The 14,516-nt window shown below is 35.1% G+C and overlaps 1 protein-coding gene across 1 annotated transcript in view; it reads left to right on the top strand.

Moving 5' to 3' along the window:
- Positions 1-14,516, top strand: part of cckbrb (cholecystokinin B receptor b) — a 75,617-nt gene that overhangs the window by 30,048 nt on the left and 31,053 nt on the right. The gene's annotated exons all lie outside the window — the stretch shown is intronic.

Here is a 14,516-nt window from a genome sequence, read left to right as displayed (position 1 = left end):
TTGAAAATATCTGTGTTCATGTGGACATTATTAAATTTTTGAATGGTTTAAATATGTTTGTTCTATTATAACTGCACAAAAATATCACTTGAAGATGCAAATTTAATTTTAAATGACAAAAATAACACTTTTACCATCAATACATATGTTTTATACATTGTATAAGACTAGGTTTGTCACAGTCGTCTCCCCTTAACTCTCAAACTCTGTGCTTAAAGAAAATCCCATTCATAATAACAATTTTGTGATGGCATTCATGTTTGTTAAACCAATAAATACAATGGCTTGATATGACTTAAATACTCCATTAGTATTTTCCAATTTGTTTCTATGGTTACTGATTATGATTCATTCCTGTGCTTGCTTTGGTACTAATTTAATGCATGGTTTCAGTTGCGTTCTTGTTGTGATTATGTTTGTTTTGCTGTCTCTTCTGCATTATCCCTGTGCCACAGATTAGTTTAGTTCAATCAACTTTTATTTACAACTCCAATTCCTGCATCATGAATTATCACTAGGCGGTACAGTGGCTGATGGTTAGCACTGTCACATCACAGCAAGAAGGTCCATGGTTCGAAATTTGGCTGGGTCAGTTGGCATTTCTATGTGGAGTTTGCATGTTCACCCCATGTTCGGGTGAGTTTCCTCTAAGTTCTCAGATTTCCCCCCCAGTCCAAAGACACAAGGTATAGGTAAACTGAATAAACTAAACTGGCTTTATGCAAGAGTGTGTGGATGTTTCCCAGTACTGGGTTGCAGCTGGAAGCGCATCCGCTGCGTAAAACATATGCTGGTTAAGTTGGTGGTTCATTCTGCTGTGGCAACCCCTTATTAATAAAGTGACTAAGCCAAAGGAAAATGAATGAATGAATGTATTATCGCTGAAATGGTTGAACATCAAATACTGTATATGATCAGTAACATGCAGTGTTTGCTTGTATAATGACCTCATTCTGGATTGTCAGTCCCTCGTGTGCAGAGAGTATTGGCAGTTCACACACCAAGCTGTCTTGGATGGTTTGAATAGCGATGTAACTTACGAATGTTGACAGTGCATGTTCGTGCGAGAAAGAACGTGTTGAGCTATCATCCCAAAACAAGCATCTGTCATAGATGCCAAAATTGCACGGTGAAGCATGCTAAGGGAGACTTTCATCCAGGAGAAGAGCACAGAGGAAAGAGTAGCTGAATTCGATTAGACGTTCCTCTTTTAACATTTCAATTGGCGAGAGGAACAAGTGTTTCATTCTCTCTAATCGAATTTATTGTCTCTTTCTTCCTGAATCTTTTCTACTAACTGAGTTGTTTTTGCATTCCCCAGTGCTGTGTGTGTTTCTGATATTGTGTTTTTGCCTGTTTTTTCAGTTTGTTTGTTTGGTATTTGTGGGCGGTCGGTTGAAAAAAGAAGCATGATTTATTATGTAAAATATTATGTAAAATGCAGTTATAGAGTACTTTCAGTCTAAGCCCTGAAGAATATTTGACTAATTCCAGAACTGTGCTTACATTTTAAACAATTTACATTCATTTACTTAAGCTGGAACACAATTCAACTAGTATTGTCACGATACTGAATTTCGGTACCAAACGGTACTGAAATTTAAAAAATGTCAGTTCCTCACTAATGACACTGATCAGTTTAAAGGCTCAAAGATCAGTCAATTCATCAGTGGATCGCTGGAAAGTCTGCTCATAAACAGACCAGCAGATCTTTGTGGCTTTAAACAGCTCCAGTGTTTGTATCTGTGTTTGCATTTGATAAACTGTTAAGAGAGGTGAACTGATGACCTTCACGGCCAATCAAAGCCATTTCTGTTGAGTACGTGAACACAATGGCAAATTAGCGGTGTTTAATAACAAGCTCAATAGAGCCTGAACGTTAGTGAACAATGGACTTTTTTGGTACCAATTGGTACTAAAATTGAGTATCATGACAACACTAAATCCCACAAAAATACAATTCACAGTAAACTTAATCAATGATTTAGTGTAAAATGATGCATAATACATACTATTTCAACTTATTGTGAAACATTTAAAATGCTAACAGAGTTGACAACAACAGAGTTGACATTTTCCACCATTTTGTGCTTTAGCTCAAGACCTCAAACCAAATACCACTTTACATGGCTAAAACAGAATTTTAATCATTAATATTATGTAATTTTTTATGAGAATGATACATTTTCTTGAATATTACAAATAATACATCTACTATTGATGTATCATAAATGTTTTGTACAAATTAATGAGAGAAGCATAAGGACCTGCCTCAATCCCTTCCAGAGTTTCCCACCAGAGGAATTGACGTTACTTAAAACAAGTTACTTTACATGCTTTTTTTATCAGTGCTTTAAAGATTATTTTTATAACCAATAAGACAGGCTTAACCAGAACATAGGGACAGAAAATTCATTCATTCATTAATTTTCTTTTAATAGTCCCTTTATTAATCTGGGGTTGCCACAGCGGAATGAACCGCCAACTTATCCAGCACATGTTTTTTTATGGAGCACATGCCCTTCCAGCCGCAACCCATCTCTGAGAAACATCCATACACACTCACTCACACCCATACACTACAGATAATTTAGCCTACCCATTTCACCTGTACCACATGTATTTGGATTGTGGGGGAAACCGGAGCACCCGGAGGAAACCCACATGAACGCAGGGAGAACATGCAAAATCCACATAGAAATGCCAACTGACCCAGCCGAGGCTCAAACCAGCGACCTTCTTGCTGTGAGGCGACAGCACTACCTACTGCGTCGCCAGGGACAGAAAATCTATTTTTTTTATTACAAATGAAAAAATACTTAAAATAGATGTTTCATGCAGTTGTTTATTCATCTTAGTAGATGCAAAAAAGATTAAAATTAAACTTAATTATTTCATTATAATTGATGCTGAATGTATGATTCAGGAGGTGGAGACCATCAAAATAGAAATAGCTGAAGCCTTTAAAGCATTTTCAAGACAAAATGGCGGCAAATATATAATTTAATAAATTATTCAAATTTTTTTTTTGCATCATTATTTTAAACTTTTCCATTAAACTTTTTGAAAAAATTATAGAAAGTTTATTTTGGAGATGCAAAATGTAATGACAATTTTATTAATTAAATTTTTAAAAAGTATAATGGATATGGATAAAAGTATAATGTAAAATGGATTTGGGCTTATCGTATATACATCATAACAAGCACAGCAACAAGCTACAGAGCAACTGGAAAATTCTTTTTGGCAGCATTGGTCTGGGTGGAAATTGGGCTAACAATGAATGGAGAGTTCAAAACAACAGATTTTCAAACAAATTCAAGATGGTGGAAAGGAAGTTGTGTAAATGAGGGAATAAATTATAGCAGTGTTCACGTATCAATGATACCTGAAATCTGCAAGACCAGTCTCATGACAATAGACAAAACTATTAAAAAGTAATTTCATAAATTGCTCAAACTGATGTAGTTTGGTCAGTGTTAGGTCTGGATCACACATTTGTTGGTGCCTTTAAAAAAAACCCTGTAACACCTATTGACACAAATTCAATAACTTTTTGTCAGCATGGTCTGAAGATGATATGAGTCAAATTTGATGCAAATCAGTCAAACAATGTAGGGGGAGTTTGAAAAAGTGGGGTTTTAACTTAAGGCTAGATGTCGGACAGGAAGTAAAGTTAATTAAGGCATAATTGGCATCAGGACAACCCAAGAAATGTATCAAGACAAGTTTCATAACACTAAGCAAAATTAGTCAAAAGTTATCAGCATTTTTAGAAATATCATTAAAACGTTTGACCAAAAGGTGGCGCTGTGACTGAACTTTTTGAGCACCTTCATTTATGAATTTTGGGCTAAGGGTTGAGAAGTCATAAGCAAAAAATGCCATTTTTGTATCTCCGGACCACTAAGGGGCAGTGCGCCGAAACACTGCAACTAACTTCAGACCATGGTTGTGATAACACACACCAAGTTTGGTGTGAATGCGTCAATGCGTTACAGAGATAACACCTCAAGTCAGTTTTTGCAAGCTTTACGTTAAATTTGTTCGCAAGTTAATCAAAAACGGTTCATCTAAACTTGAATTCAATAAATTTGTGGTGTAGATGGTCTGTAGATCTTGTGACTCAATTTTGGTGAAATCGGAAAAATGGCCTAGGACGAGTTTGTTCAAACAAGTTTTACGAAAAATTTAAAATAGCAAATAAAATTGAGAAAATAACATCATTTGGTGAATCGGTTTGAGCCAAGGAATCAGAGGAAAAAAGAATTTTGATTGTAGCCTATTCGGTTCAAAAGTTATAGTGATAAACATAAGTAAAACTTTGGACTTTAGTGCCGCTACAGAGTTTGAAAAAGAGAGTCCAAATTTGTTGTGGTTGAAGATCAGACTGTCCTCTATCAATGTGCCAAAGTTTATGCAAATGTCGTACACGGTTCATAGGGCTGCCATAGACTCCCAGAGTGGAAGCTGGAACAATAATACCCCTTCAGTGCTTGGCCCCTAATAATAATAGAATTGCGGTGTATTTTGCTACCACCAGGATATTCTTGCTATCACAGAACATTTTTACAGTGTTTCACTGTGACTTGTTTGGATGTATATGAAGCTCCACATAATAGAGGATTCAAAATAGTACCCTTAATCCAATTGCCAGCTTTGATGACACATGCTGTTTAACCCTAAATGGAATCAATTCCACCCCCATGCTGCACACTGCAGTTTTCTAATGCTTCCCAAGTATTTCCCGAGGCCTGCAAAACCCACGACTGTGACAGAGTTCATGAAAATCCTCAAAGACTTCAGTTCAATGCTTCTCCCACATACTGAGCCTAATAGAAAGTAATGCCATGTAGAGGGTATTTGATAAACATGGCAACATTCTTTGCAACAATGACAGAGAAAGCAAGAGATTAGATCGATTTTAGTCGGGCCGCTTATGTGGTCCCCCATCTCCTCTGAGATCAGAGTCCTGAGGTTGTCGGCAGCATTTCTGCAGATCTAATCCTCTGAGACTAGTGGCTACAGGCGATCAGTAATGGAGCAGACGCCGAGCCCATGCGCTGTTGTCAAAGGTGGCCTCGATTGATTGCTTTAGCCTGACTAAGCCTCAAACAGGATATGACTGTTCACATCCCATAATCCTCCCTGCTCATGCTGGCTCATATTGACTGCTCTCTGCAGAGGCAGTAATGGAAAGCAGCTGGAAGAAGTCACACTTTGACACAATAAAAGTCTGATAGTTGGGCCCAAAATTTAAAGCTATATTCAGTATGCAGTTTATAATGTGAAATATTCTACATACAAACCAAAAATTTAAATATCAAACATATACAGTACCGAACAAAAGTCATAAGCATTATACCAGATTAGTTGCCTAAGACTTTGGCACAATATCAATCTATTTTATATATTAAAAAAACTAAAATTTAGTAACATTTATCAAAATAACATTTCCGCTTCAAGCAAAATTGTTTAATGTGGCTTCCTTGATACAGCTTGTACTGTTTTGTTCTACCTGTCCTGACATTTTCTGAAATAATGTGCTGTGTAATATCAGGCGTCTTTAAGCACTTTCCAGAGATCTTCTTTAGGTTTGGGGCATAATATCTTTCTTTTTCTGTCCAGGTGATCTCATGCAATCTCTTTAATATTCAGGTCTGGACTCTGAGGAGGCCATTTCATGACTGTCTGTGTTTCATCAGCTGTTTTTTTTTTTTCTCTCTCTCTCTAAATAGGATTTCACTGCAATTAGAGGACCATTATCATGCTGAAAAGGAAAACTAAACCATACATTTATTTCCAAACATATTTGCTGCTTTTGACTGTTAAATGGTGCTATATATATATATATATATATATATATATATATATATATATATATATATATATATATATATATATATATATATATATATATATATATATATATATAACACACTGAACTGAACTAACCTAAACTGAACTGAACTTAAACTCTGAAAATTGAACTGACATTGTTTCAATACACTATTCTTCTATGTGAAGCTGCTTTGACACAATCTATATTGTAAAAGCACTATACACTATGAATTTAATTGAATTGAATATATATGAGCAATATCACACTCGTAGCAGTGCAATGTGGCTTTATATCAGCACAGGTGAGAGGCGTGCGTTGGCTCGAGTGGCTTAGTGCCCCCCACCAGTGCCAATATACAGCAATATCGCACCGCTATGATATATTATGTTTATACAACAGCTCGACAGCATAATTATGTGTATAAAAAAGAAAATCAAACATGGAGACTCTCAAAAACCCTTTTGTACAGGGAACTACTTTATTCCACCATTCATTCACATCTGCAGCTGAAGTTAGAACAGCAGAAACCCTTGCCAGTTCACAAACGCCACTTTAGAGCTAGTATTTGAATGGTTCTCTAGCAGAATGTCTAAAATGATGACAAAACAGCTGATTTTTGCTGACATTTTAAGATTGTAAGGCTGAATGGCCTGAAATGCCATCAGTCTACAGAGATTTCCCTGTATTTCTCTGTTGCAATCGAGATTTCACAAATACAAATATAATGATTTGATCATCTGTAGTTTAAAATTACACTGTTTTTGTTCTTATTATGCGGTCTCTGTCGCCATCTTGTGGCAGATTGCCAACTGTCCCTTTGATCTGTTCAGACAGGCTGATGACTGATGTACTGAATCCTATTCTCCGAAATTAAAAATACTTAAAATAGGTACTATCCTTATAAATAAACTGCGCAGTTGCAATCTAAACAACTACATTCTCGACTGAAAAAGACTCAAAAATACATTATGTTTTCCAACAGCAGCAATATTTGTCAAACTGTAGTGTGTTCTCTGTTTGTCACTGTATGTGGGCGGAATAATACATGAAGGCTGAGGAGGCTGTACTAGTGCTATTATTTGCAGAATATTTCATGGCTATCAGCCAATCAGATTCAAGAACCAGACAGCACTGTTGTCTAAAAAATATCTATATACATTCTTTTTCTTTTCATATTAGTCACTTTATTTATCAGGGGAACACGCTAAACAATGCGAACATGCAAACTCCACACAGGAATGCCAACTACCAACGACCTTCTTGCTGTGAGGCAATCTTGCTACCCACTGCGCCCCTGTGACGCCCTGCTAACCCTTTCTTATTGAATGCAATTCAAAATATAATTCATTCTTGTAATTTAAAGCTGCATTTTTGCAACAATACTCCAGTCTTCAGTTTCCCATAGTCTTCATTTGGTATCTTTGTTTTGATGTTTTTGCATTTGTAATATTGTATGCAGATGAACTCTCCAACAAAATCACCTCCGTCATTATAAAATCATATTTCCAAATAGACCTATTGATGCTTTCTGGTGAAGCTGTTTTCATATTGCAATTTATATCAAAACTATATTTTTCCAATATCATGCAGTCATCATATCAGCCAATGACAGTTGAGGATACATCAAAACAAAAAGAACACAGCAGTCAAAACTCCATAATGTGATACAATGACTTTAATGTCAACGACAACTAGTGTGTATAGTCTGTTGCCGACATTGTACTTTTGTTGTATTATTACCCTAAACCTTTTTTAATCCTGTACATCTCAACAAATAATTACTACTCTTTTGAAATGGCACATAAAATACAATCACACATCTTCTTTTCTGATCTCTAAGATCTTTTTGCTGGGTTTTTTATTTGTTTATTTTGTTGCATTGCAGTGATATTATCTTGCCTAGCGAGAAATGTCATGTCTTTAATAAACTCATCGGAAATTAAACGTTGAGTCTAAGTCTACTCTGAAGACAACTCAACAATATGAAGTTGCGCATTTCTGATAATGGATAGCTTTGCATACAATCTTGTAGCCATCTTAATAATGTTTAATGAAGTTATGAAACACTGATGGAAAATATATCTAGTTTTGCAGTGTTTAGGAGTTTGACTATGTATAAAACAATAATAATAACCTGCATGGACAGATGACTATATTTTGAGGTTTGTTACGCTTTCATTTCAAAGTATAAATATAAAGTGGCTTCTGAAGAGCTTCATATTTATGATGCTATTAAAAAAATTCATTGGACATTTGCAACATTCCTGCAGAGTTAGTGTAATATTATTTTGCAGTAAGCCTGCAATTTTCCTCCATTAGTCACTGCAGTTCTCTCTGATTGATCAACAATCAGACAGCTTTCCAATTGCACATCAGTTACAGATATCACGTTTAGAACTGATCATCTAATTAAAGTGAAGGATTATGTCAGGAAGAAAGATTTTCTGTGTAGAAATTGTGATTTATAGCCATAGAGATCAGTTAAAAGAACATAATCCATCAGCCGTGTCTGTGTTAAGCGCTTGAGTGAGCTGTTACATTCCGAGGATGTTGTTTAATGATGGCTGGGTATTATTATTTTTATTTTGTACATTACTGCCACAAAGTTGCACTGAGGCCAACTAGAGAAATCTGTCATTTTCTCAAGGCAGAAAGTACTTTACATATATCTACTTATACAGTATGTCACACCCTTTACATTTCTTTTCACAGGACAACACTGCAGACATAATTATTTGACACAATGAAAGTAGTCAGTGTAAAGTTTTTATAGCAGTGTACATTTATTGTCCCCTCAAAATAACAAAAAATACAACTAATAATGGCTAAACTCCTGGCAACAAAAGTGAGTACACCCCTAAGTGACAATGTGAAATGTCAATATTTTGTGAGGCAACCATTATTTTCCAGCATGGCTTTAATTCTCTTGGGAATGGAGTTGACCGGAGCGTCACAGGTTGCCACTGGAATCCTCTTCCACTCCTCCATCACAACATCACGAAGGTCGAAAGACATTTGACACCTTGTGCTCCTCCTCCTTTATCGGGATGCTTCAGAGGTGTTCTATGGGGTTTGCGTCTGGAGACATGCTTGGCCAGTCCATCACCTTCACCCTCAGCCTCTTTAGCAAGCCAGTGATCATCTTGAAGGTGTGTTTGGGGTCATTATCATGCTGGAATGCTGCTCTGGGGCCCAGTTTCCAGAGGGAGGGGATCATGCTCTACTTCAGTATGTCACAGTACATGCTACAATTCATATTTTTCTCAAAGAACTGTAGCTCCCCTATGCCAGCAGCACTTATGCAGCCCCAGATCCAACCCAGGTTCATTCTGAAAACATACCTCTATATACATTTTTGGAAACCGCGAAATACGTCCTAGGAGGGACGTTTTTTTGCAGTTTTTGTTTTCGCGAATCCATGAGAGGCCACTGTGTATGCGTTTGAGATCGCAAATTTACCATTCGCGATCGCTGTTCTTGCATAAATCTACCAGAGGCCGCTGTTGACTGACTGTTTGACTGACTGAATGACTGACTGACTGTGCAATCGACTGACCCACCCTCCTCCTTCCCTAAACCCAACCAATTTTATTGATTGACCTGCCCACCTACTTCCCTAAACCCAACCAATAATTTTTAAAAGCAATCCAGAAAAGCCCTCGTTAGATTTTACCACGTTATCAGATTTTACCACATCCTCACCCTGTTATTTACTTGTTTATTTTATTTTGGATTCTGTTTTTGACTTATCTGCTTTCTGGAACTGTTCTTTGCCAGACTCAAACCCTGTCATAGTGGTCAACTCCTCTCTGCGTCTCAATTCCGCCGATGTACATGGCGAGCTAACGGGAAAAACTGGTTATATCGGGAAAGCAGTTCATACGGAGGTAAGCTGTCAACTGGTAAGCGCGAAAAGGAACGGCGTCATATCGCCCTGTAGCGTTCGTTTAAAAAAAAAATTAAATGCAGCCATACATACCTCTGGCTACATAATTTGCGGTCTCCAGAAATGTATATAGGACTACGTTTCAGAATGAGGCTATGTTGCCCAGATCATGACACTCCCACCACCATGTTTGATGGTAGGCAAGAACACTTGTCTTTGTACTCATCACCTGGTTGCCGCCACACACTCTTGACACTATCTGAACCAAACAGGCTTTTTCTTGGTCTCATCAGACCACAGGACATAGTTCCAGTAATCCTGGTTCTTATTTGTGAGCTTTCTTATTCATAATCTTAAGGAGAGACTTACTTCTAGGACGACAACTATGCAGACCAATTTGATGCAGTGTGTGGCGTACGGTCTGAGCACTAACAGACTGACCTTCCATCACTTCAATCTCTGCAGCAATGCTAGAAGCCCTAATTTGTCTGTTTTTTAAAGATAGTCTTTGAATGTGATGCTGAAGACCTGCGTTCAGCTTCTTTGGCTGACCATGGTGAAGCCTGTTCTGAGAAGAAGTCCTCTTAAATCGCTGGATGGTCTTGGCCACTGTACTGCAGCACAGTTTCAGAGTGTTGGCTGTCTTCTTATAGCCTAGGTCATCTTTATGTAAAGAAACAATTAGCTTTTTTTCAGGTCTTCTGAGAGTTGTTTGCCATGAGGTGCTACTGTATGTTGAACTTTCAGTGGCCAGGTTGAGAGAGTGGAAGAGCTTTTATAGCAAATTTAACTCACCTGCTATCTGGTGACACCTGAGACAGTGTAACACTAATATATATATATATACACACACACTTGAAGTCAGAATTATTAGCCACCCTGAATTATTAGCCCCCCGTTAATTTTTTTCCCCTAATTTCTGTTTAACAGAGATTTTTTCAACACATTCCTAAACATAATAGTTTATATAACTATAATAACTAAATACTATTATAACTATAATAGTAACTCATTTCTAATAGCTGATTTATTTTATCTTTGCCATGATGACAGTAAATAATAATTTACTAGATATTTTTCAAGACAATTCTATACTGCTTAAAGTGACATTTAACTGCTGAACTAGGTTAATTAGGTTAACTGGGCAGGTTAGGGTAATTAGGCAAATTATTGTATGACAGTGGTTTGTTCTGTAGACTATAAGAAAAAAAATAGCTTAAAGGGGCTAATAATTTGACCTTAAAATGGTTCATAAAATTTTTTAAAATGTTTTTATTATAGCTGAAATGAAACAAATAACACTTTCTCCAGAAGAAAAAAATATCATCAGACATACTGTGAAAATGTCTTTGCTCTGTTAATCATCATTTGGGAAATAAAAAAAATAAATAAAATCAAAGGGGGGCTAATAAATCTGACTTTAACTGTATATATCTATGCATATCTCAGTTAATAAAGAGATTCTTGATTTTCGAAAACAGCCAATGGTTATATTCATTGAAATAAGCGTTGAAATAAGCGTCACTGAGAATAGGGAATAGAAAGATAAAATATTTTATAACTTTTCAAATTGCAAAAAAAAACAAAAAACAAAATTGAAACTCCAAAACTGCTGCTAAATGTTTTATTTTTTATGTTTCTATTAAATTTTCCTCTGTTCCAATTTTATTTCAAATTTCTTCCTAACGTCTTAATTTTTGGTGTACTATCAGCTTTAGTTTCGGCTTTGGGACTGAAAAATCTAATGAATATCCACCATTATATAGAAAATATAAATTGACAAGAGAGTGGTGTATTCAAACATGCAAAAAGAACATAAGAACTCCACATAGAAACGCCAACTGACCATATATTATATTATATTATATTATATTATATTATATTATATTATATTATATTATATTATATTATATTATATTATATTATATTATATACTGAATTATTTACTTGTTATATTATGCTCAATAATGATGAAAAATTATTCAAATATTCATAAGCAGGTCTAAGTAAATCTATTTCTCACACAATAATACCCAACCAAGGAAATTGTAAACTAAGAAACATTCATTCATTCATTTTCTTTTCAGCTTAGTTTCTTTATTAATCAGTGGTCGCCACAGTGGAATGAACTGCCAACTTATCCAGCATATGTTTTACGCAGCAGATGCCCTTCCAGCCGCAACCCAACACTGGGAAACACCCATACACACTCATTTATGAACACACATACACTACAGACAATTTAGCTCATCAAATTCACCTACAGCACATGTCTTTGGACTGTAGGGAAAACAGGAGCAGCAGGAGGAAACCCACACCAACACGGGGAGAACATGCAAACTCCACACAGAAATGACAATTGACCTAGCCGGGGCTCGAACCAGCTACCTTCTTGCTGTGAGGCGATCATGCTACACACTGCACCACCGTGATGTCATAACTAAGAAACATATAAAAGATAATAAACAGAGTACAAATTATGGCATGATAACATTATTCTATAACATTCATTCATTTTCTTTTCGGCTTAGTCCCTTTATTAATCTGAGGTCACCACAGCGGAATGAACCGCCAACTTATCAAGCATATATTTTACGCAGCGGATGCCCTTCCAGCTGCAACCAATCTCTGGGAAACATCCATACACACTCATACACTACGGACAATTCAGCCTACCCAATTCACCTGCACCGCATGTCTTTGACCTGTGGGGGAAACCGGAGCACTGGGAGGAAACCCAAGCGAACGCAGGGAGAGCATGCAAACTCAACACAGAAACGCCAACTGACCCAACCAAAGATCGAACCAGCGACCTTCTTGCTGTGAGGCAACAGCACTACCTACTGCGCCACTGCGTCGCTATTCTATAACAATGTTTAGAATAATGTATAGATTAATAACATACACATTTTATTCTATTTATTCCCAGAGTAATGACATTTTTAGGACCTTAAAACATTTTAAAAGGTATGTCAAGTTATATATTTCTTATTCACAAATTATCATCTGAGTACTAAGGCACATATTGCCTTATCTTTCCTTTCAACAAGGTCCATTTGGAGGTTATGTGTTTTGACAATGCAAAAGTACACCAGTAATTATCTGTGATTCATATATAAATATATAATTTGCATCAGGAAATTGCAGACAGAGTTGAAAATAAACCTAAACAGTAATCAACAGAGAGTGTGTTCCGGAGTGGACTCTTGAAACACGTTCAGTAATTGAATATATGCAATGATACATTTAAGTGATTTGCAAGGTCTTGGAAGTAATCAAACATTTCCTCTATTATATTTCTGCAGTTATCATTTGAACTTCACTGGCTGACTTGGCTTTAGCATTTTTATTTTATCTAACTTTAACATGCCAAAGTCTAACATACCGTATGTATTTGTTGTTGTTTTTGGTTTTAGCACAATTTTGGATCATTTTTATGAGCTTTTATGGCTCATTCGATAATCAGATAATGGACCCCATACTTGAATAGGAAACAAACACTTCAGTTTTTATTCAGATGCACAAATTGAACTAAAACATGCAATTTGGAGCAGTTGCTGTTATTTAGTCAAATATAATGATTCACTTTTGTGTCTGCATCAAATAAAATTTACAAAAGGAATACAAATGAGACAAATGAAATTCAAATATTCACTGCAATGTTTCTGAAACTTTTATGAAAATAATGTCAAAATATGAGGGAAATAATGTAGCATCATCATTCAGTGTTACAGCGTTTAAGTTATAACAATGACAAAGATCTATGAAACAATTCATAAAATTATTAAGTATTAATTTAATTAGTATCTAGGTTCAGTCTTTGGTTTCTGGTTTTGGTTGTAACAACAATGTACATATATTTCAATGAATAAATGAATGAATGAATGAATTTGTCAGTGAATAAAATAATGACTTGAATGATTTTAATGAATTGATTATTTTTTTAACAAATTAATGAATGATTTGTAAATGAATGAATGAATTTGTGAATGAATGAATTAATTTGTGAATAATTCAAATAATAAATATTTTTTTAATGAATGAAATAACAAATTAGTTAATGAATAAATGGTTTCATGGAGGAAATATTTTGTGAGGGAATGAATGCATTTGTCAGTGAATAAAATTGGTTCTAAATGAAGATTTTTAAATGAATGATTTATTTTTGAACAATTTAATGAATGATTTGTGAATGAATAAATTTGTGAGTGAATAAATTATTTTTAATTAATGAAATAAATACTTACTTAATGAATGAACTGTTTTGTTGAGGAAAGATTTTGTAAATGAATGAAAAAATTAATATGTGAATGAATGAATGAATTTGAATCAAATTTTTAAATTTAAATGAATGATTTTTAGAATAAATAAACGAATGAACGAACAAGCAAACGAACGGATGAATAATTTTAGTGAATGAACTCATTTGTGAATAAATTAATATGTTAATTTGTAAATGAATTTATGTATGAATGATTTTTAAAAAGAATGAATGAACAAACAAACGAACGAAGGAACGAACAAATAATTTTAATGAATGAAATAATTTGTGTAGGAATCAAATAATAAATTATTTTTAATAAATGAAATAATGAATTATTTAATGAATGAATGATTTTATGGAGGAAAGATTTGGTGAATAAATGAATGAATGAATGAATGAATGAATCAGTGCAATAATTTATTAATTATTTAAAATAACTATTTTGTAAATGAATGAATCAATGAATGAGGTCACACTTTATTTTGATGGTCTGTTTGTTGAATTTAAGTTACATTGCAACTAAT

This window comes from Danio aesculapii, chromosome 9 (assembly GCF_903798145.1).
Source record: "Danio aesculapii chromosome 9, fDanAes4.1, whole genome shotgun sequence".
NCBI classification, from domain to species: domain Eukaryota; kingdom Metazoa; phylum Chordata; class Actinopteri; order Cypriniformes; family Danionidae; genus Danio; species Danio aesculapii.
This window is presented reverse-complemented; position numbering and strand designations above follow the sequence as displayed.